At 47.5% G+C, this 23454-nt stretch overlaps 1 non-coding gene and 1 pseudogene across 1 annotated transcript; both read right to left on the reverse strand.

The window, feature by feature from the left end:
- Positions 1-11449: 11449 nt before the first annotated feature.
- On the reverse strand, positions 11450-11581 carry LOC125549655. The gene has a single exon (XR_007301430.1). It is a non-coding gene; the product is annotated as a small nucleolar RNA SNORA57 (small nucleolar RNA).
- A 3495-nt stretch (positions 11582-15076) lies between these two features.
- Positions 15077-19875, reverse strand: LOC125547367 (annotated as a pseudogene).
- Positions 19876-23454: the final 3579 nt, after the last annotated feature.

Consider the following 23454-nt stretch of genomic DNA (forward strand, 5'->3'; position numbering starts at 1 on the left):
TTCCGTCAGCACGACGGCGTGGTGACGATCTTGATGTTCTACTGTCGCAGGGCTTCGCCTAAGCACCGCTACAATATGACCGAGGTAGAATATGGTGGAGGAGGGCACCGCACACGGCTAAGGAACGATCACGAAGATCAACTTGTGTGTCTAGAGGTGCCCCCTGCCCCCGTATATAAAGGAGCAAGGGGGGAGGCCGGCCGGCCCTTGTGGGCGCGCCAGGGAGGAGGAATCCTCCTCCTAGTAGGAGTAGGACTCCCTCTTTCCTACTCCTACTAGGAGGGGGAAAGGAAGGGGGAGAGGGAGAAGGAAAGGGGGGCGCCCCCCCCTCCTAGTCCAATTCAGACCAGAGGGGGAGGGGGCGCGCAACCCACCCTGGCCGCCCCTCTCTCTCTCCACTAAGGCCCATAAGGCCCATTACTACTCCCGGGGGGTTCCGGTAACCCTCCGGCACTCCGGTTTTCTCCGAAATCACCCGGAACATTTTCGGTGTCCGAATATAGCCGTGCAATATATCGATCTTTATGTCTCGACCATTTCGAGACTCCTCGTCATGTCCGTGATCACATCCGGGAACCCGAACAAACTTCGGTATATCAAAATACATAAACTCATAATGAAACTATCATCGTAATGTTAAGCGTGCGGACCCTACGATTCGAGAACAATGTAGACATGACCGAGACACATCTCCGGTCAATAACCAATAGCGGAACCTGGATGCTCATATTGGCTCCTACATATTCTACGAAGATCTTTATCGGTCAGACCGCATAACAACATACGTTGTTCCCTTTGTCATCGGTATGTTACTTGCCCGAGATTCGATCGTCGGTATCTCAATACCTAGTTCAATCTCGTTACCAGCAAGTCTCTTTACTCGTTCCGTAATATATCATCTCACAACTAACCCATTAGTTGCAATGCTTGCAAGGCTTATGTGATGTGCATTACCGAGAGGGCCCAGAGATACCTCTCCGACAATCGGAGTGACAAATCCTAATCTCGAAATACGCCAACCCAACATGTACCTTCGGAGACACCTGTAGAGCACGTTTATAATCACCCAGTTACGTTGTGACGTTTGGTAGCACACAAAGTGTTCCTCCGGCAAAGAGGAGTTGCATAATCTCATAGTCATAGGAACATGTATAAGTCATGAAGAAAGCAATAGCAACATACTAAACGATCGGGTGCTAAGCTAATGGAATGGGTCATGTCAATCAGATCATTCACCTAATGATGTGATCCCGTTAATCAAATAACAACTCTTTGTCCATGGTTAGGAAACACAACCATCTTTGATTAACGAGCTAGTTAAGTAGAGGCATACTAGTGACACTCTGTTTGTCTATGTATTCACACATGTATTATTTTTCCGGTTAATACAATTCTAGCATGAATAATAAACATTTATCATGATATTATTGCCTCTAGGGCATATTTCCTTCCCCCGGGGCCAGGCCGGCCGCGGGCGCCAGCTACGGCGGCAGGGAGGAAGGGGAGGGGGGGGCTGGAGGGGGGAGGGAGCGTGATACGTCTCCAACGTATCTATAATTTTTGATTGCTCCATGCTATTATATATTCTGTTTTGGATGTTTAATGGGTTTATTTATACACTTTTATATTATTTTTGGGACTAACCTATTAACCCAAGGCCCAGTGCATATTGCTGTTTTTTTTGCCTATTTCAGTGTTTCGCAGAAAAGGAATATCAAACGGAGTCCATACGGAATGAAACCTTTGGGAGCGTGATTTTTGGAAAAAACGTGATTCAAGTAATCCCGTATACAATTCCCTTTGTCTATCGGTATGATACTTGCCCAAGATTCGATCGTCGGTATCCCGATACCTCGTTCAATCTCGTTACCGGCAAGTCTCTTTACTCGTACCGTAATGCATGATCCCGTGATCAACCACTTGGTCACATTGAGCTCATTATGATGATGCATCACCGAGTGGGCCCAGAGATACCTCTCCGTCATACGGAGTGACAAATCCCAGTCTCGATTCGTGCCAACCCAACAGAGACTTTCGGAGATACCTGTAGTGCACCTTTATAGCCACCCAGTTACGTTGTGACGTTTGGCACACCCAAAGTACCCTTACGGTATTCAGGAGTTGCACAATCTCATGGTCTAAGGAAAGGATACTTGACATTAGAAAAGCTTTAGCAGACGAACTACACGATCTTGTGCTATGCTTAGGATTGGGTCTTGTCCATCACATCATTATCCTAATGATGTGATCCCGTTATCAATGACATCCTATGTCCATGGTTAGGAAACCGTAACCATCTATTGATCAACGAGCTAGTCAACTAGAGGCTCACTAGGGACATGTTGTGGTCTATGTATTCACACATGTATTACAATTTCCGGATAACACAATTATAGCATGAACAATAGACAATTATCATGAACAAGGAAATATAATAATAACCTTTTTATTATTGCCTCTAGGGCATATTTCCAACAAATTGGATGTAGGGGAGCATGAGTTATTATTGTTGACATCACCCTTGAGGTGAAAGGTTGGGAGGAGAAATTATAAGCCCCTATCTTTCTCTGTGTCCGACTAAAACTCCGTAACCACAATATTGCATGAGTGTTAGCAATTATGAAAGACTAAATGATAGTTGAGTATGTGGACTTGCTAGAAAGCTTTGACATAGACTCTTTCTGATGTTATGATAAATTGCAATTGCTTCAACGACTGAGATTATAGTTTGTTGGTTCTCAATAAAGTTTATGATTCGTACTCTGCATTATGAATGGATTATTACTTGAGAATAAGAAATCATATGACAATATCTATATATGTTGCTGTTATGAGAATAATCATGATGCCTTCATGTCCGTATTTTATTTCTATCGACACCTCTACCTCTAAACATGGGGACATATTTATCGTTATCGGCTTCCGCTTGAGGACAAGCGAGGTCTAAGCTTGGGGGAGTTGATACGTCCATTTTGCATCATGCTTTTATATCGATATTTATTGCATTATGGTCTGTTATTACATGTTATGTCACAATACTTATGCCTATTCTCTCTTATTTTACAAGGTTTACATAAGGAGGGAGAATGCCGGCAGCTGGAATTCTGGGCTGGAAAAGGTGCAAATATTAGAGACCTATTCTGCACAACTCCAAAAGTCCTGAAACTCCACGAAAGTCATTTTTGGAAATAATAAAAAATATTGAGCGGAAGAAGTTCACCAGAGGGGGGCCCACCTGGCCACGAGGGTGGGGGGCGCGCCCTACCCCTCAGGGCGCGCCCCCTGCCTCGTGGGCCCTCTGTTGGCTCTCCGATGGCCATCTTCTGGTATATGAGGTCTTTCGTCGAGGAAAAAAAATCATAAGCAACCTTTCGGGATGAAACTCCGCCGCCATGAGGCGGAACCAATCTAGGGCTCCGGCAGAGCTGTTCTGCCGGGGACACTTCCCTTCGGGAGGGGGAAATCATCGCCATCATCATCACCAACGCTCCTCTCATCGGGAGAGGGCAATCTCCATCAACATCTTCACCAGCACCATCTCCTCTCAAAACCCTAGTTCATCTCTTGTATCCAATTCTTGTCTCAAAGTCAGGGATTGGTACTAGTAGGTTGCTAGTAGTGTTGATTACTCCTTGTAGTTGATGCTAGTTGGTTTACTTGGTGAAAGATCATATGTTCAGATCCATTATGCATATTAATACCCCTCTGATTATGAACATGAATATGCTTTGTGAGTAGTTACGTTTGTTCCTTAGGACATGGGAGAAGTCTTGCTATTAGTAGTCATGTGAATTTGGTATTCGTTCGATATTTTGATGAGATGTATGTTGTCTAGTCTCTAGTGGTGTTATGTGAACGTCGACTACATAACACTTCACCATTATTTGGGCCTAGAGGAAGGCATTGGGAAGTAATAAGTAGATGATGGGTTGCTAGAGTGACAGAAGGTTAAACCCTAGTTTATGCGTTGCTTCGTAAGGGGCTGATTTGGATCCATATGTTTCATGCTATGGTTAGGTTTACCTTAATACTTTTGTTGTAGTTGCGGATTCTTGCAATAGAGGTTAATCATAAGTGGGATGCTTGTTCAAGTAAGAACAACACCCAAGCACCGGTCCACCCACATATCAAATTATCAAAGTACCGAACGCAAATCATATGAACGTGATGAAACCTAACTTGACGATATTCCCATGTGTCCTCGGGAGCGCTTTTTCTTATATAAGAGTTTGTCCACGCTTGTCCTTTTCTACAAAAATTGATTGGGCCACCTTGCTGCACTTTATTTACTTTTGTTACTTGTTGCTCGTTACAAATTATCTTATCACAAAAGTATCTGTTACCACTTATTTCAGTACGTGCAGAGAATACCTTGCTGAAAACCGCTTATCATTTCCTTCTGCTCCTCGTTGGGTTCGACACTCTTACTTATCGAAAGGACTACGATAGATCCCCTATACTTGTGGGTCATCATACATCTTTCCCTAGAGTTAATAAGATAACCCCTAGGGAAACATGCCAGCATGGCTTCAGCATGGTCCCACGCATGGAGTATCCCTTGGGTGCGCAATTAGACCCTAAGGAAACAATACGGTCCCTTGGGTTTTCAGTGTGTACCCTAGGGAACCTTTATGTCCCTAGGGTGTCCAATTTAGCTCTAGGGAAGCGCTTCAGCCCTAGGGCTATTTGCAGATTCTAGTAGTGAATAGTGTTGTCACCTCTGAGACGTGTTTCCAACCAACTGCTGAAAGCACTACTAGGGAAAACCCTAGCAGTAGCGCTGGTTTTGTGCTCACTACTAGCGCGGGTAGGCGCGCTACTAATAAGGCGCTACAGCTATTGCTTAGCAGTAACGCGTGCCGCACGCGCTACTGCTAAGACAAATAGCTGCAGCGCTTGTTCACTCCCACGCTACTGCTAATGTAACTACTGGCAGCGTGTTTTCTTTCCATCGCTACTAGTATTATTTTTTTATTTTTTTTATTTTTAGTGTATTTATGCGCCATCGTACAAATATTGGTACAATACCAGTTATGAGGTTTACACCATTATGTCCATAACAGTGTGTCAAATGAAGGTGAATTAGGTTCAAGTGGAGGCAATATGTGGTGCATGTCAAAAGTATACTACTAATCCAAACTTGATCTAGTTTGGACTAGTAGTACTTTCGATGTGCACCACATGTTGCCTCCGCTTGAATCTAATCCGCCAACACAAGCTATTTAATCATCATCATAATCATTACCACCAACAATATTTATTTAATCACCACTAACACTAGCTAATAATAATCATCAGTCATTACCACCAACACTAGCTATTTTATCATCATAGTAATAGTGTAGCACATCATCATCCTCAAACTCATTTCTAGCTAATCACTCTTGCTGCTCTCTCTTAGGTAAAACAACATAAAACATGTGTAGCTCTCCTCCTTGATCAAGTTGGAGCATGCAGATGAACCTGTCTCCTAATTTTGGGTAGCACATCTGTTTGCTGCCCCCTAGTACTTGTCTGCGCTCCCCCATCACATATCTGGTCCAGTCTTGCACTATTAAGCATTCATCGCTGATCTTGAATGCACTAAAGTAACATGTAGGATATCTTGGCCGTAAGCTAATAATACTCACGGTACCTTTAGTCTCGATCCCATAAGGCACAACATTCATCGGGAGTCCCTGTTGAAAAAAATCGTATGGTACATACTTAGCAATGAAGTTTAGCTTCACACATAATGTATGGAAAAGATGCACTGAGGACAAATAGTAAAAATCTTACCATCCTTCCTAAATAGATGTGACCGTAGTTCATTACGAACACTATTGGTCGCACGTTTTCAGTACTAACATTTCTAAGTCCAGGAAGAAAATTTGTCTTGACAGTATCAAGATCCTCAAGCCATGAAACATAATGACTTAGCTCCTCGCAGTTTAGTTCAGCCCGGGGACAATTAGTAGGTCCTGTCTACCAAGCGCTGGACATGTTTGCTTGCACCGAAATAAGCTGACAATACAAATTAGTTGTCAACTATTTTTGAATAAACAATATCAAAGACATAAATATGGTTGAGAAACTTACATAATGGTGTAACTGGAGGCGTCTGCACATCGACCCAGATGTCGGTATTACCTTCAATATCATCTTCCGGACGAATATCAAAGGTGATAACCATATCAGGCTCAAATGCATAAGTCTTGCATAGTGCTCGCCATGTTTTGCATCCAAAATAGGTGTAGTCGTCTGAATTGTATAATTTTGCGTGGAAAATATAACCATGCTCGGTCTTCAAGTAAACTTTCTTTACCTCCATAGTATGACTGAAACCTATCTTATCCTATTACAAAAACTCTTGCATGGCAGGGGATACGCTAGTAGAATAGTAAAAAAAATATAAGTTGAAGCAAATGAAGCAGATGTCATGCTTAATTACGAAAAAAGACTTGTCATTGTGACTTACTGTATCCACTTCGAAGTTCTCGTCCAGCTTGATGTTGAAGCGCCTATCATCATCTAGGAAGATTCCGTCGCACAGGCCGCGCTCGTCTTCGCAGTATTTGCAAATACCAAAATCCTTTTTGTCGTCAGACATTTCCTATGTTCATAGTTAGAACATTAATTGAAAATCGATAGAAGACAACTACCAGGATACTCAACACGCAAATCCGGGGCACTCGATATTTCCTACATATTCTGGCAAAAGTCATGCCAAAATTCACGGAAAAATCCGGCATGACCTTTGTTAAAATAGGACATATCGAGCGCCTGAAATTTGCCGGAACGGAAATGAATCAACACTCCGGCAAAACATAGGCCACTCGGAGGTGTAACCTGCAAACATGACCGGCCACTTGGATATTGAGCAACACAAGATATACATTTCAAAATATCTTATAAAACTCAAATTAGCATGCATTCAATAAGCAAAAGTAAATCATCTCATGCGTCTGTACATCGTCAAATATTATCACTAATACATCCCGAATAGTGTCATACATATAACATCACTAGTACAACTAAAACCCTAGCACAAGACGGGTATCGGCGCGGGCGGTGGACACCCACAGAGAAGGAACCATCACGGGATCATAGCTCCAGTGAGATCCCTGTAGAACCTGCCAGGTATTGGAGAACCTGTGCTCCAACGCAAACAAGTAGCGACGGACGTGCGCGTCCTCCTCACTGACACGGTGACGCACCACCTCCGCGGAGTCCTCGAGCCTCTGGACCGTCACTGGCCCGCACGACCGCCACCAAAGAAGGTTCGGGTCAACGACAGGTTGGCTCCTCACCAACCTGCGCCCCCCGGTAGGTAGCGCCTCCCAGTACCACCCCGGCGGAGCCCAGTCCCGGACATGGCCCATCTGGTCAAGCAGGTGTCGTCCTCCGCCTACTCGACGACGAGGATGCGGGATAGGCATCGTCCACGTCGATGCGGGAAAATTGCTTTAACTAAAAAAATAGCAACAAGTTCTTACTAACTAGTTCTATTAATTCAACTAGTTCTTACTAAAATTAAAATTACTATAAATAAAAATATTCTAGTACCTAATTAGTACCTAGTTCTTACTAACTAATTAGTACCTAGTTCTTACTAACTAATTAGTACCTAGGAACTACTGCCCCAATTACCATCTAATTTGATGGAGGTAGAAACCCTAGGCAGAGGTAGGGGAGAGGGAGGAGCAGGCGTGCTCACCTCTGGTGCCTGCGACAAGGGAGGGGCAGGTGGCGTCGAGGTCATGGTCGGGGCTCCGGGGCGGCGTTGAGGTCGGGGTCGGGGGCGGCGTCCGGGGCGGCGTTGAGGTCGGGGCGGGGGCGGCGTTGAATCTAGGGTCGGGGGCGGCATAGAGGGTGTGCGGAGAGCGCGCGGCGGCCGAGGGGCGACGGCGGCGGCGAGAGTGGAGTTGGATTTGGGGGATGAAGTGGCCGTGGGGAAGGACGAACCCCGTGGTTAAGTCAGAAGTACCAGTACCGCGTTCCAGAAAGGGCGCTACTGCTACGTTAGCTACAGCGCGTTCTGGAATACACGCTACTGGTACACCACTCTCTTTTTCCCCTTTTCATTTAGTTTTCTTCACATTTTTTTCCTTTCACCTTATTCTATTTCTTTCATTTTCAATTATCTTTCTATTTGCTTTCCATTTAATTTTATATCCTCTATCAGTAGCGAGTTTAGACTAAAACGCGCTGCTACAAAGAAAGTAGCGGCAGCGCGGTTCGTTATAGGTCGCTACTACTATGTGTAGCCTATCGGCTAAGCCGTGGGAATTTTAGTAGTAACGTGTTTAGAAGAAGACGCGCTACTGCTAGGACTTTATCTGCAGCGCGGTACGCGCAGACGCGCTACTGCTACTTAGCACCAGCATGCTTTTTTGACCCTTGCTACTGCTAAAGTTCTGTGTATAAGGTTTTCCCTAGTAGTGAAGTCCTGATGTGTTCACATGTAATCCAGTCGTCACACTGCTCCGGGTGTTTGGAGCGCAGACTATTCTTGTCTTCATCAACATACGGGGTCACCAAGGTAGAGTTATGCAGAACTGTGTAGTGTGCTTGAGACCAAGAATGCCCGTCCCTGCATATTATTGAGTCCGCTCCTAGCCTGCCTTTTCCAGTCAGTCTCCCGTCATACCGTGATTTAGGGAGACCTATCTTCTTAAGGCCAGGAATGAAGTCAACACAAAACCCAATGACATCCTCTGTTTGATGGCCCATGGAGATGCTTCCTTCTGGCCTAGCACGGTTACGGACATATTTTTTTAGGACTCCCATGAACCTCTCAAAGGGGAACATATTGTGTAGAAATACGGGGCCCAGAATGACAATCTCGTCGACTAGATGAACTAGGACGTGCGTCGTGATATTGAAGAAGGATGGTGGGAACACTAGCTCGCAACTGACAAGACATTGCACCACATCACTCCTTAGCCTTGGTATGATTTCTGGATCGATCACCTTTTGAGAGATTGCATTGAGGAATGCACATAGCTTCACAATGGCTAATCGGACGTTTTTCGGTAGAAGCCCCCTCAATGCAACCGGAAGCAGTTGCGTCATAATCACGTGGCAGTCATGAGACTTTAGGTTCTGGAACTTTTTCTCTGGAATATTTATTATTCCCTTTATATTCGACGAAAGCCAGTCGGGACCTTCATACTGAGCCGGCATTCAAAAAAGATTTTTTTTCTCTTCTTTGGTAAGAGCGTAGCTGGCAGGACCTTCATACTGCTTTGGAGGCATGCCGTCTTTTTCGTGCAAACGTTGCAGGTCCTCCTGTGCCTCAGGTGTATCTTTGGTCTTTCCATACACTCCCAAGAAGCCTAACAGGTTCACACAAAGGTTCTTCGTCACGTGCATCACGTCGATTGAAGAGTGTACCTCTAGGTCTTTCCAGTAGGGTAGGTCCTAAAATATAGATTTCTTCTTCCGCATGGGTGCGTGTCCCTCAGCGTCATTCGGAACAGCTAGTCCGCCGGGACCCTTTCCAAAGATTACATGTAAATCAGAGACCATAGCAAGTACGTGATCACCGGTACTCATGGCGGGCTTCTTCTGGTGATCTGCCTCGCCTTTGAAATGCTTGCTTTTCTTTCGACATTGATGGTTGGTCGGGAGAAATCGACGATGGCCCAGGTACACATTCTTCCTGCATCTGTCCAGGTATATACTTTCGGTGTCAGTTAAACTGTGCGTGCATGCATGATATCCCTTGTTTGTTTGTCCTGAAAGGTTACTGAGAGCGGACCAATCGTTGATGGTTACAAACAGCAACGCATGCAGGTTAAATTCGTCCTGTTTGTGCTCATCCCACGCACGTACACAGTTTCCATTCCACAGCTGTAAAAGTTCTTCAACTAATGGCCTTAGATACACATCAATGTCATTGCCGGGTTGCTTAGGGCCTTGGATGAGAATTGGCATCATAATGAACTTCCCTTCATGCACATCCAAGAAGGAAGGTTATACATACATAGAGTCATGGGCCAGGTGCTGTGATTGCTGCTCTGCTCCCTGAAAGGATTAATGCCATCCGCGCTTAAAGCAAACCATACATTCCTTGGGTCACCTGCAAACTCAGCCCAATACTTTCTCTCGATTCTTCTCCACTGCAACCTGCCAGCGGGTGCTCTCAACTTCCCGTCTTTCTTACGGTCCTCACTGTGCCATCACATCAACTTGGCATGCTCTTTGTTTCTGAACAGTCGTTTCAACCGTGGTATTATAGGAGCATACCACATCACCTTCGCAGGAAACCTCTTCCTACGGGGCTCGCCGTCAACATCACCAGGGTCATCTCGTCTGATCTTATACCGCAATGCACCGCATACCGGGCATGCGTTCAAATCCTTGTACGCACCGCGGTAGAGGATGCAGTCATTAGGGCATGCATGTATCTTCTCCACCTCCAATCCTAGAGGGCATACGACCTTCTTTGCTGCGTACGTACTGTCGGGCAATTCGTTATCCTTTGGAAGCTTCTTCTTCAATATTTTCAGTAGCTTCTCAAATCCTTTGTCAGGCACAGCATTCTCTGCCTTCCACTGCGGCAATTCCAGTATGGTACCGAGCTTTGTGTTGCCATCTTCGCAATTGGGGTACAACCCTTTTTTGTGATCCTTTAACATGTGATCGAACTTCAGCTTCTCCTTTTCACTTTTGCACTTTTCCCTTGCATCAACAATGACCCGGCGGAGATCATCATCGGGCACATTGTCTGGTTCCTCTTGATATTCAGCAGCTTCCACCGTTGCAGCATCACCGTATTCAGGGGGCACATAGCTGTCATCGTCCTCTTCTTCTTTGTTGTCTTCCATCATAACCCCTATATCTCCGTGCTTGGTCCAAACATTATAGTGTGGCATGAAACCCTTATAAAGCAGGTGGGTGTGAAGGGTTTTTGAGTCAGAGTAAGACCTCGTATTCCCACAGCTACGGCATGGACAACACATAGAACCATTCTGCTTGTTTGCCTCAGCCACTTCGAGAAAATTATGCACGCCCTTAATGTACTCGGAGGTGTGTCTGTCACCGTACATCCATTGCCGGTTCATCTGCGTGCATTATATATAATTACGTGTATCAAAAGAAAGAAAATTAGACAAGTATCTATGTAAAGTAAGAATTTTTTCCAAAAAGAAGATAAGAACAAGAGGCTCACCACGGTGGTCCCGGCGACGAGATCGGCGCGGGTGATCGACGCCGGTGAAGACGGGGACGGGGTGTGACGGACCGCTAATATAAACCTAAACAAATCCCGGGAAAAATGGAGCTCGGCGGTCGAGCTTCGAGAGAAGAAAGCTTAACTAGTGTGGCTCGGGCATTTCATCGAACACCTCATGTGCATAGGAGGTGAGCTAGAGCACCCAATGCCCTCCCCCTCGCCGGCCAGCAAAAAACAGAGCACTGTGGAGTGCTCTACTCGCCGGCGATGGGGTATATATATAGGCAACTCATTTGTCCCGGTTCGTGGATGGAACCGGGACTAAAGGCCTTCCTTCTGTCCCGGTTCCTGCCACGAACCGGGACCGATGGTTGTGGGCCAGGAGCGAGGCCCATTGGTCCCGGTTCGTGCCAAGAACAGGGACAAATGGGCCCAGACGAACCGGTACCAATGCCCACGAGGCCCCGGCCGCCCCCCTGGGCTCTCGAACCGGGACAAATGCCTCCATTGGTCCCGGTTCGTGGCAGAACAGGGACTAATGGGCTGGCCAGACCCGAACGAAAGCCCCTTTTTCTACTAGTGAATATATGGGAATTGTTATGCTTACTGTATGCTTGAACTTTCTAGTGGCATGCATCTATAGGGTGGATGGCCCAGAAGTACAGAGCTGCATTGAAATAGCCCGGAAATGTGTGACTTTTAACAAAGATGAGAGGCCAAGAATTGGTGAGATCATGCAAAAGCTGGGCGAGATAGAATGGCTGTAATTCAAAGAGCCAACACCTTTGTTATTCATGGTAAATATGTGATCCTGTTCATGTATGGATTTATGTGGTGTATACTCGTTTCTTTTGGTTCATATGTGGGCAGCCCACACTATCATATTCTATAAACTAGTAAAATACATGTGCCATGCAACAAAGAATAGACACACTCGCCCAAATATAACACGAAGGTCTATCTTTTTCTATCCAAACAACTATGCTCCACCTCTTCTACCATGCTACAGTGGCATGTGCAAGGCCGACATATGACAACATATTTGTGCCTCATATTCGGCACTTCGACGATGTTGGACATTTCTGTAAATGGTTTTCACATTTCCAAACTTTATGAAGAGTTGGGGAGACGGAAGCTTCTCAAATACCTTAAAACATTGTACTTTTCGCAAACTGATTAGGATGTCACATTGTAGAAGTGCATGCTGTAGCCAATGCAACGAAAATACCGATCTGATGAAAGAGACTAGGCAATACATTTATACGTCAACAATCCCCCTTACATGTGGCTCCCTCAGGCCTAAATGTGGACCGATAGTGGACTGCAATTTAATTGCGACAGCCCGGTCTTGAACTCAAGACCTGCAATTTAATTGTGCCAGCCGCATCTTGAACTCAAAACCTCTTGGCTCCGATACCATGTAGAAGTGCATGCTATAGCCAATGCAACCAAAAGACCGATCTGGTGGGAGAAATTAGGCAATAATTTATACGTCAACACACATAAATTGCTTATACTGTCAATGCAATGTGTTGCTTGGCGGCGAAGCAGGTTGGTTGATCAACTATCTGCCAAAATAGTAGAAAGCCCCCGGGCCATCACTAGTTATGCGATTATGCCACGCCTGAGAGGTTTATAGCATGCATCAATGTTGCTTTTGCTGTGGTTGTAGACAAATCTAAACTGAAAACTGTCATCACCGTCCACATCAACATGATAGCATCTAGAGGTTATGCATATTTGACTTGTGGATTTTGTGGGGTTTCCTAAGGTTTGCGTGACACAGTGAAACAAATCGAATCACTAACATTCATGCCAACTCAGAGTGTAAATCGACCAAAGCCTTGCCGTGAGAACTAATGGAAATCCATGAACACACAAAATTACAGCATGCAAATAGCAAACACACAAGAAACTCACCAGCTGGGGGCATCAGAAGAATGCAGAGCTGCAACACGGAATCGGGTGTGAAACTGTGAATGCAATCCTGTTCCGACGGCAATATTGAGTGTTAATAGTGGAAGATAAGCTAACTGATGGCTTCTAACTGAGCTAACTAACAGTAAATGGATACATCCCCAATTGTATCTGTTACTAAAAAAAAGAACACTGGAGATGAACTAAAGATACAGATTCAAGTACACGACATAGCAGGAAATGAGCACCTGTACATTGACTCCTTTGGTTCACCTGTAAATTGTACTCTGGATTCATCAGAACTGAAGATTCGCTAATGCCTGAGATTGTTCCCATGCTGCTCAATCTCATGATTTTTAAAATATGCATCCAAATCTTTGAATGCCTCCTCTTTCAACGACACGGGGAGTCCTGTTTCGCAAGGCCAGCACAGTTGGGCCGATCAGTGGCACCACCACAGTCCATTATGCTGATTCTATCCCACAATCGAGAGATCTGGCTTGAGCGTGCTCCGGCAGTAGACAAATTTCAGGTGAAAAGTATCATATATAGATGGGAAAACTACAACAACCAACACCTTTAGAGTTCCACCTAGACACTTTCAGATATCATGTAAAATTGAATGTGCATTCTCCTTCATATTTGCACCTAGCCACCTTCTGTTTGCTGAACATGTATCTGAATGCCTGTCATATTTGCGCAGAGAGGAAAAACTTAAACCATATATTTGTATTAAAAGAAGCGCCGAGAAAACACAACAATGTACTAACGTGGCAACGAAAAGATAACATGAGTGCTCAAAATCATTGCTAATATAATCCACTACATCTCTTCTAAACATCTCAGCAACACTATGCATATGACAGCAATTCACTACACATTTCAGGGTAACAAAATTCAGTCTACTTATATCAGCAAGCATAATTCCAACCGAGAAACTGATACAATCATGATGCCTGAAATCATGGCTTATTACAGTACCAACCTAACTAGCCTGTAATACAAATCCTAGCAACAGTTCATAAAAGAGGGAAGCAAATTATCCATTATTATAAGCTCAATAGCCTCATCTAACGTGGTAGGCTAGCAGGTGACAAGAACTCTGCCTCCAAGCTATAGCGTCATTGGCTACCTCCTGGCCGTACGGACGATTGCCGAGAAGATCTACTCCTTCGAGTCAACGGCCTTGGTTGCATCTGTTCTCCATTTCTCGGATCAGGCTGAGATGAGTTCATCCGTTTTGTCCGTATAGTCTGCAGTTCCGTCTCCACCTGTTTCATGGTTGGTCTTTCTTCGCCGTGTAGCCTCAAGCACTGCTCTGCCAAAGAAGCGACACTGTTGATCTCTTCCTCAGTTGCCTCAAGAGAATTAACAATACCTGTCATTCTCCCCTCACTGAACTCCTGCAGAAAATAGTTTGACAAGCTCTTGACTGTGCCTGATTCACTTGTGAAAACAGGTTTCATTCTCAGAAGCAACTCCACTTGTGAAAATGTCGCTCTTCCCGTTCAGCTGCCTGGTATGGAAATACTCCGGATCTAAGTACCCAAATGTACCTTACACATTCGTAACAATCTGTGTTTGATCGATCGGAACCAATCTGGACGCGCAAAAATAGAGGGGCAAGACTTGAGCTAAGCCTGTTGCTGAATCAAGGAACACGGTGCAGCATGGTCATGGATGCTCAATTCACTACAGACCTTGAGATAATCCACGACATGTCTCATAAACATGTCGTCAACACAATGAACATCACATCCCAAGGTAATAACAAACAGTTTCCATAAACAAGCACAATTCCAATCGAAAAACTCGTACAATCATGACACCCTTTAATTACGCGGAAATAAATTGACTTACAATACCAGCCTATGCACATTGTTTCCCATGGATACAAGCGCAGGGCAAGGATTACAAAAGTGAAAACATAATAATCCATTATTGCATCAGCTTACAAAAGTGAAACAAAAGCATCCATTATCATGAGCTCAACGTACGCATCTAGCGTGGAAGGCTAGCAGATGCCATGAACTCTACCTGCAAGCTATAACAGCCTCCTGACTGCACGTTGGCTCTCTCGCCCAATCCCGCCGCAGAAGATTGGCAAGCAGCTCTAGTCCTTTGAGTTAATGACCTTGGTTGCATCTGTCCTTCATTCCACGGATCTCCCTGAGATGAGTTCATCTGTTTTGCCCATAGAATTTGCAGTTCCGTCTCCACCTGTTTCATGGTGGGTCTTTCTTCGCCGTGTAGCCTCAAGCATCGCTCTGCAAGAGAGGCCACACAGTTGATCTCTTCCTCAGTTGCCTCCTCCAGGACCTGGGAACTAACAATACCCATGATTCTCCCCTCACTGAACTCCTGGAGAAAATAGCTTGACAAGCCCTTGATGGTGCCTGATTCACATGTAAAAACGGGCTTCTTTCTGAGAAGCAACTCCACTAGTACCACACCAAAACTGTACACGTCGCTCTTCCCGGTCAGCTGCCTGGTATGGAAATACTCTGGATCTAAGTACCCAAATGTACCTTGTACGTTCGTAACGATGTGAGTTTGATCAATTGGAACCAATCTAGAAGCACCAAAGTCCGAAAATTTAGCTTTGTAGTCTCCATCCAAGAGTATATTTGAGGACTTCACGTCGCGATGGAAGATTGATATTGAAGCTGCGGAGTGGAGATAAGATAGAGCTCCTGCTGTTTCTAGGGCAATCCTTAAGTAATCACCCCAAGACAAAGCAAAACCACCATTTGAATCAGCATGAAGAACTTGAGACAGTGAACCACTGGATACATAGTCATACACCAGCAGTGGAACCTCCGTTTCAAGACAACACCCGAAGAGCTTCACAATATTTCTGTGATTTATCTGAGAGAGGACTGCTACCTCATTGATGAATTGACTGATCTCAGACTCCTCAATGACCTTAGACTTTTTTATTGCAACAACACGCTGATCAGATAATATGCCTTTATAAACCATGCCATGGCCCCCACGCCCGATGATACGTGTAGGATCAAAGTCATTTGTTGCCTTCTCTAGCTCTTCTAACGAGAAAATCTTTGTATTCTCATTTGCAGTTTCATCAGATGATATCAATGTTTCTAGGAGAAGACCTTGGTTCTTTCGGAAATAGTTCTTCTGTAGTTGCTTTTGAACATTTATTTTCCATCTACGAGTGACAAGCACCACACTGAAGCTCAGAAGTAGAACACTGAAACCACAGGACAACCCAATAATCATACCTGCACGCATAGTTTTATTTAAGTTTCCATTATCTCGTCTATAAAAAATGTAATAATAATATAGTCTTACCTAAGAGGAGAGTATGTTCTTTTGTCTTGGTACATGAGCCATAAAAGCATTTGCAACCACTTCGGATGTAGGGATTTCCTAGAAAGCCATCTGAGCATTTGCAGCGATAACCAGCATAGACTCTACCAACAACAGCAACCCCTTTGACACTTACTTCCACACACTTGCTGTTGATACTCACGCAAGCATATCCAGATATATTCTGTTGGGCCTCTGCACAACTTCGATTAGCAGCAACCCATTGCACAGAGGAGAATGACCCAGGAATAGTAAAAACTAAATTTTCAGATATGATGTACTCCCTCCGTTTTTATTTAGTCTGTATATTAGGTTTGACCGAAGTCAAACTTTGCAAAGTTTGACCAAGTTTATAGAAAAATATATAAAGATTTACCATAACAAATCTATATGATATGAAAGTATATTCAATAATGAATCTAGTGGTATTGATTTTTTATTGTATATGTTAATATTTTTGTTTATAAACTTAGTCAAAGTTTACAAAGCTTGACTTTGACCAAAGCTAATGTGCGGACTAAATAAAAATAGAGGGAGTATCTCCCTGGCTGGTCAGGACTGATGACGTTAATTGTCCCTTCGTCAATATTTATGTCGACGACCTGCTCTGTCCGCAACATGAGGGCAGCTGATGACGTCGTATTTGTGCAGTTGAGATTGAACTGTTTACATGCAAAGCAACCCTCTTCCAAGCCGAATGGGAATGGCACACTAGTGTTGCCACACCGACGGGTGCAATCAGCCCTGCTCGGAATTGGATTATACCCTAGTTTGATAAGCGAAAAGTTAGAATGTATCAATGTCCAAAATATACCTAGCAGCAACTGTACATTTGGTCACCTGCTTAGGTAAAAAGGTTACCTTCTTCATCTTTCAAGCAGCCATGCGGAATGTAGGGGTTGCCTAAATAGCCAGCGCTGCAGATGCAGCTGTAGCCATGGTTTCCGGCAATGCACTCCGCATCTTCGATGCCACAGGAAGTTGTACTGTCACTGCACTCAAAATGCTCACTGATACAGGCATAGTTTGCCATGTTTTGCTTGGCAGCAGCGCAGGTGGATTGGTCAACTATCTGCCACGATAGCAGAAAGCTACTCGGCCGATTCTATCCCACAGTGGAGAGATCTGGTTAGAGCGTGCATCAATGTTGCTTTTGCGGTCGTTGTGGACAAATTGGAACTTAAAACTGGCGCCGTCCTTCACATTAACACGACGCATCCAGAGGTATTTTTACAGTGTTGGATAGCCACCATCTCTGTAGTTCTTGGATCCAGGCACAAAGTGCTGCATTTCCATGTGGCGGCATCGTCTTCGACATAGTATACCTCCCGGCCACAGCCGGTGATGTCTAGAACACCGGACGCAAGAGAGAAGGACCTCCCAGGTGGTTTCAAAGAAAAGTTCTACACACTGGCACGAGATTGCATGGGGATTGTATACGAGAAAGAGGCCCCGATAGAATCTGACCTAAACTCGATCACCTCGGTGATGCCGTCGCACCTCGGTGATGCCGTCGCGCAAGAAGAGCCTGGAAGGCTGAGTGGCGTCATTACCGAAAAAGACTTTCGTCCCGCTTTATACATAAAAGCACCAATCAACAGGCACTCAGTACGAACACACGCCACGTCACCACAACACACGCACACACCCAGGATAGGATACGTAGGCGCTGAGCACAGCAACACCACCCCTAGCACTACCGTCCCGAAGAGATGAAGCTACATATGACGAACCATGCGCTTCAAGGCGGCATCTTCAGGAAGGATACGACACCGAGGCGCCGCCACCGCCCGAGCCAAGGATCAGAGTTTCCCCCGGAGCCGCATGACGGGCAATGAGAGCCGCGACGACGCCTTCAAAAAGGGAACGATCTTCGCCGACGCCGGTCCGTCTGAAGATAGAGCAGGTTTTCACCTCGGCCAATATTAACCGCCACCGAACGCCACACCCCGGCAACCACGTCGCCCACACGACCATGGTGACCGGGTAGCACCAAGGCACAGGCTCTGCCCAAGAGCACCACGCTACCACCACCAGGGCCGCCGCCACAGCATCCAAGACCTCGACACCACCTCACCCGAGACCCGCCGTACCCCAACGAAAGAGACGAGCGGAAAGGTCCCACCTTTCGTGCCGCTGGGCGACCCCCAGCGTCGAGACCCAATAGGTCGGCCAAAACTAGCATCCACCGACCCGTCCTGCTGCCCCGAGCGCGAGACAAGCTCAGTCCTGCAGCATCGAGAAGGGGACAAGGTCAGTCCTGCTGCACCGTGCGCGAGACGAGCTTGGTCCTGCTGCATCGTGCGCGAGACGAGCTCGGTCTGCGGCACCGGGCGCGAGACGAGTGGTGGACCACACTTGGGAGAGGACCAGCCCATTGATGGGAGTAGCGCCCGGGCGACGAGGAGGTGGGGTGAAGGTCGAGACGGCCCGAATGTAGACAAGACGACGCCAGAGAAGCCGGCCGCTGCCGCGGGCAAATCCATCGAGCCTCCGAGAAGCCGTCACGACACCAGTAGGCCACCACCGAGACCTACCCATGCCGTCGCCCACGGCCGGAGTAGCGGCCACGCCCGGCCGCTGCCCTACCCGCGTCGCCCGGCGAGCTCCAAGCGCCGGAGCCGCCGGGCACACACCACCGGAGCCAGGCGCCGCCGGCCAGCCCCCAAAGCCAGATACGGCCGGATCCGGCAAGAAACCGGCCGCGCACCACCTTCCGAGACGGGAGCACCGCAGCCGCCCCGCTGTGCGCAGAACGAAGGTCGCCGGAGCGCCCCCACTAGCAGGCAACCCCGCCGACCCGCGAGACCACCGCCGCGCCGCTGGATCCCGCAGACGTCCAGCGCCGCCACTCGAAGGGGCCGCGCCACGCCGGCGCCCATAAGCAGACGAGGAAGAAGGGCCCCGCCGCCGCCGCACCCCCTGGGATTTGCCTGACGGAGCTCGCTGGCGACGGCAGGGGGAGGGAAGGGAGGCGGGGACGAAGGCCGCGACCGCAGGGGTCCCTCCGGGCGCGGGCGGGCGCGCCGCAGGAGGGGAGGGGAGGAGAAGGGGGGAGGGGGGAGCGGGGCGGGCCGGGAGGCGCGCGCCCGGCGGCCGGCGGCAGCGGCGGGGAGGCTAGGTCGCCGACGGCGGTGGGGGTGGGAACCCTGGCGAAGTGGGGGAGCGGGGCGGGCTTCCCTTATGTTGCTCTTCGCACTCCTCGTTTGGTATCCTTCAGGAAACTGCCAGAGGTTGAAGTCGTGCAGGCGGGAGCACCTGGATCCGACGCCTAAAGGATAGCGGATGCTCACATTGCCGCAGCTCGTTGGGCAGCCATCGAGCATGGCACCAACTCGAGATGGTTGTGCTTGTGCCCAGTTCCCTTCACGGCTCTGCTGGCCTGCTAGAACTCTGGGTGCCGGAGCTGTTGGCTTTCCTAGTGACCCAAGCACCAACAGAGAGAACATCATCGGCAAGATGCCCATGATCAATCTACAGTTCTACACTACACCTTGAACTAGAGAAATCCAGGTTATGCACCAGTAGCTTCTGTTCTAGGTACTACTTTCATGCCTGCCTTCTTAACTACTCCCTTCGTCCCATAATGTAAGACGTTTTTTTGACACTATCAATGATCACAAATTTGCAGTTGACCCAAGGATGACTGGAACAAGATTCGTGTGGATATGGATGTGCACGTGGTGTGCTTTGATGGCATGTGAAAGCAGATATGATCATAACCATCTGCATATGCCCACGTGGATGTGGCAGCGGTGTGCTCAATGCAATGTGAATAAGATGACCATGACCTCGTACTCCGTGCGGCAGGAAGAGGAAGACCTCAGCAAGTTAGTCCAGGGCCATTCTATGCCCATTCCTAACAAAACCACGTTACACATTTCCCTTGTGTATTTTGCGGGTTCCCAAAGGATTGCTCTACAGAAAGAGAGGAAAACCAAATTCATGCCAAAATTTTTTTTTTGACAAAGGGTGGACTTTATTTGCTTAAAATGAAGCATCAAGACAAACAAACATAATGAGCATACACTCAGCCTCTGCATAGATAGGATGCACACAGCCAACATCAACGCACACACAAAACCAACACCGGCAAAATAGCAAAGTCGTATAAGACCAAAGCTATGCGTAGGCGAGGCAAAAAGAAAAAACTCCAAAGCGATCATATCTGCGATCGGCAAACTATAACAATGACCATATTCGCACCACCATCTCATGACACCACATGTATGACGAGGTTCTTCGGGAAGGGGGCGACACTCCAGCGCCGTCATCACCGGATCCAACCAAACATCGGCCTGAGCATATCCGAGCAATGCTTTCAACAAGGTAACGACGTGCAAAAACATTGCCATTGCCAGGTATGACCAATTCGGGACTGACCTAGGCTTTCGCCCCGGAGTTCGAGACCGGGTGCTAGAGTAGCATCACCACCGAAGTCATGTGTTGTCACCACAATCTTTCTGCGATCCCAGCAGCTACATACGAAGTAATCGCCACCACTGCACAACCACCCCTTTGTGTCAAGCCCTTGTCCATAATTTATATTTCATCGCTGAAGTCAACCACCGAATCTAGAGAGATGAGTCATCCCGAAGAACCTTTGTGACCACCGCCGCCGTGGATCCGTAGGAAGTTTTTTTTGCGCAAGGATCCGTAGGAAGTTGCTGCAGTAGAGTCTGCAGCCACTGCCATACGGCTAATCGGACCTGTATCACCATCACCAAGTCGTGAACCTAGTGTCGCCGGCCAGTCACCACGCACATGAAAGGCGCTGCACTTTGGCGGCCCGGTCAACTTCTACAGAGCCACGACGAGTGAGTCAGCAGCCCAACCACCGCCTCGGCAAGCCTTGCACACCACACCATGGACGGCCACGTATCGAGCCAGGCATGAAGAAGCCGTGCACAGCGCCAGATCTGCACCGCACCACTTCATCGTGCGCCGCAGCAGCAGCACTATGCATCCGAGCCGTCCACAGTGCCCACGGCACAAAGCACCTCTCCGCCAACCCCACACCTTGATAAGGTAACAGTACGCGATCGATCTATTGCTCTCTGAAGTAGTAGCTATTACAGATCGGGTACAAGGGAGCGGTGCTCGAATGGGGGAAGAACACGAAAAACTAGGGTTTGTGGGTGTATTAGGTAGCCGCCGTCGATTCCTTTCGTGATCCACTGGATGCAGGACGCAGCCTCTCTCGCTTCCTCAAGTAGCTGCGTAGGTGGGCTTCAGTTAGCCCACGCCCGGCTGAAGACGCGTGGGTTGGGCTTCCTGGGCCGGGCCGACCGCGGAGTGGGGACGACGCGGTCGCTGTTGTTGCTGGCCTGTGGCTCTGATGAGGCAGGGGCGTTGACATCCCCCTCTCCTTGAGTCGAGGCTTGTCCCCAAGCCTCCGCGAGCGGGAAACGCTCCTTGAGACTGGCCTGGTCCTCCCAAGTGTCACCCAGCACGTCTGAATTGGACCATTTGACGCGGACCTGTTCGCGCATCTTGCCCTTCGATAGCCTCCATCATGACTGAAGAATTGCCACAGGAACTGCAAGTTCATCAGAACAATGAGGAAGTTGAGGTTCGACTGTCATACCCGAGTTCAGCACGCGACGCAACAGAGAAACGTGGAACACAAGATGAATCGTTGCTTGTGGTGGGAGCTGGAGCTTGTATGCAACTTCATTGATCTTGGCTATGATAGGGAAATGGGCCATAATACTTGTACGCCAACTTGTGATTTGCTCGTGGTGCGACTGAGGTTTGGATGTAAGGTTGCAGCTTCAGGTATACTTGATCACCCACTTCAAACGATCGAAACGAGCGCTTCTTATCTGCTTGAGTCTTCATCAGTTGCCTCGCCCTGTTCAGGTGCTGCTGCAAAAGTTCTTGGACGGTATCTCTTTCTTCTATCCACGACTTGAGTGCTGGAACAGAACAGGTGTTCTCGGCCGTGATCCCCCAGTGACGCGGTTCGTACCCAAACATGGCCTTGAAAGGTGTCATTCCTATAGCTGACTGATGGGAGTTGTTGTACCAGAACTGAGCGAGTGGAATCCAGAAGCTCCATCGCCTTGGGCATGCTTGCGTGAAACATCGCAGGAACGTTTCCACGCACTAATTAACCCGTTCGGTCTGGCCATTGGTTTGAGGGTGGTTGGCTGTGCCGAGCCTGAGCTGTGTGCCTGCCGCCTTGAACAACTCTTGCCAAAAATGGCTAGTGAAAACTGGGTCACGATCAGACACAATTGCTCCTGGGAGGCCGTGGATTTTGTAAACCTGTTGGATGAAGAGCTGTGCCACAGATGCTGCTGTGTAAGGGTGAGCTAATGGCAGAAAGTAGCTGAATTTGGTCCTCTTATCAACGATCACCAACAAGCAATTGAACCGGCTTGATTGTGGTAGGCCGTCTACGAAATCCATGGATATCATTTCCCACGGTTTGGTTGGGATCGACAAGGGCAGTAGGAGTCCGGGTGAAGCTGCTCTATCTGGTTTGGATCGCTGATAGACTAGATAGCACTGCACGTAATGCTTAATCTGTACCTTCATCTTGGGCCAAGCAAAAAGGCGTCTGATGCGTCTGGAAGTCACTGGAAATCCTGAGTGGCCTCCGACTTGGCTATCATGAAAGACTTGGATGATGCGCTGTTGTATGTGATGGAAGTTGAGAATTCCCTATTGTAGTTCAAACCTGCCCTTGGGGTCGTCACGCACTGCTAGTTGTTCCAGAAGCTTCTGAGCGTGGGGATTGTTGTTGTAGCTGCCGAGAACATCGTCCAACCAACTGGGTTGACACGACGTTACCAGGGCGAGTTCCTTTGTTTGGTTGGCTCGCGATAATGCGTCCGCGCCATTATTTTCAGCCCCTTTCTTGTACTTGATGCGATATCGGAGCCCCAATAGCTTGGTGAAATCTTTCTGCTGCCAAGGGGTATTCAGTCTCTGCTCTTCCAGATGAGTGAGGCTCTTTTGATCCGTATAGATGACAAACTCTGTGTGCTGCAGATACGGTCGCCATTGGTCCACTGCCACTATGATAGCCAGGTATTCTT

Source organism: Triticum urartu, chromosome 3 (genome assembly GCF_003073215.2).
Source record: "Triticum urartu cultivar G1812 chromosome 3, Tu2.1, whole genome shotgun sequence".
In the NCBI taxonomy this organism is placed as follows: Eukaryota; Viridiplantae; Streptophyta; class Magnoliopsida; order Poales; family Poaceae; genus Triticum; species Triticum urartu.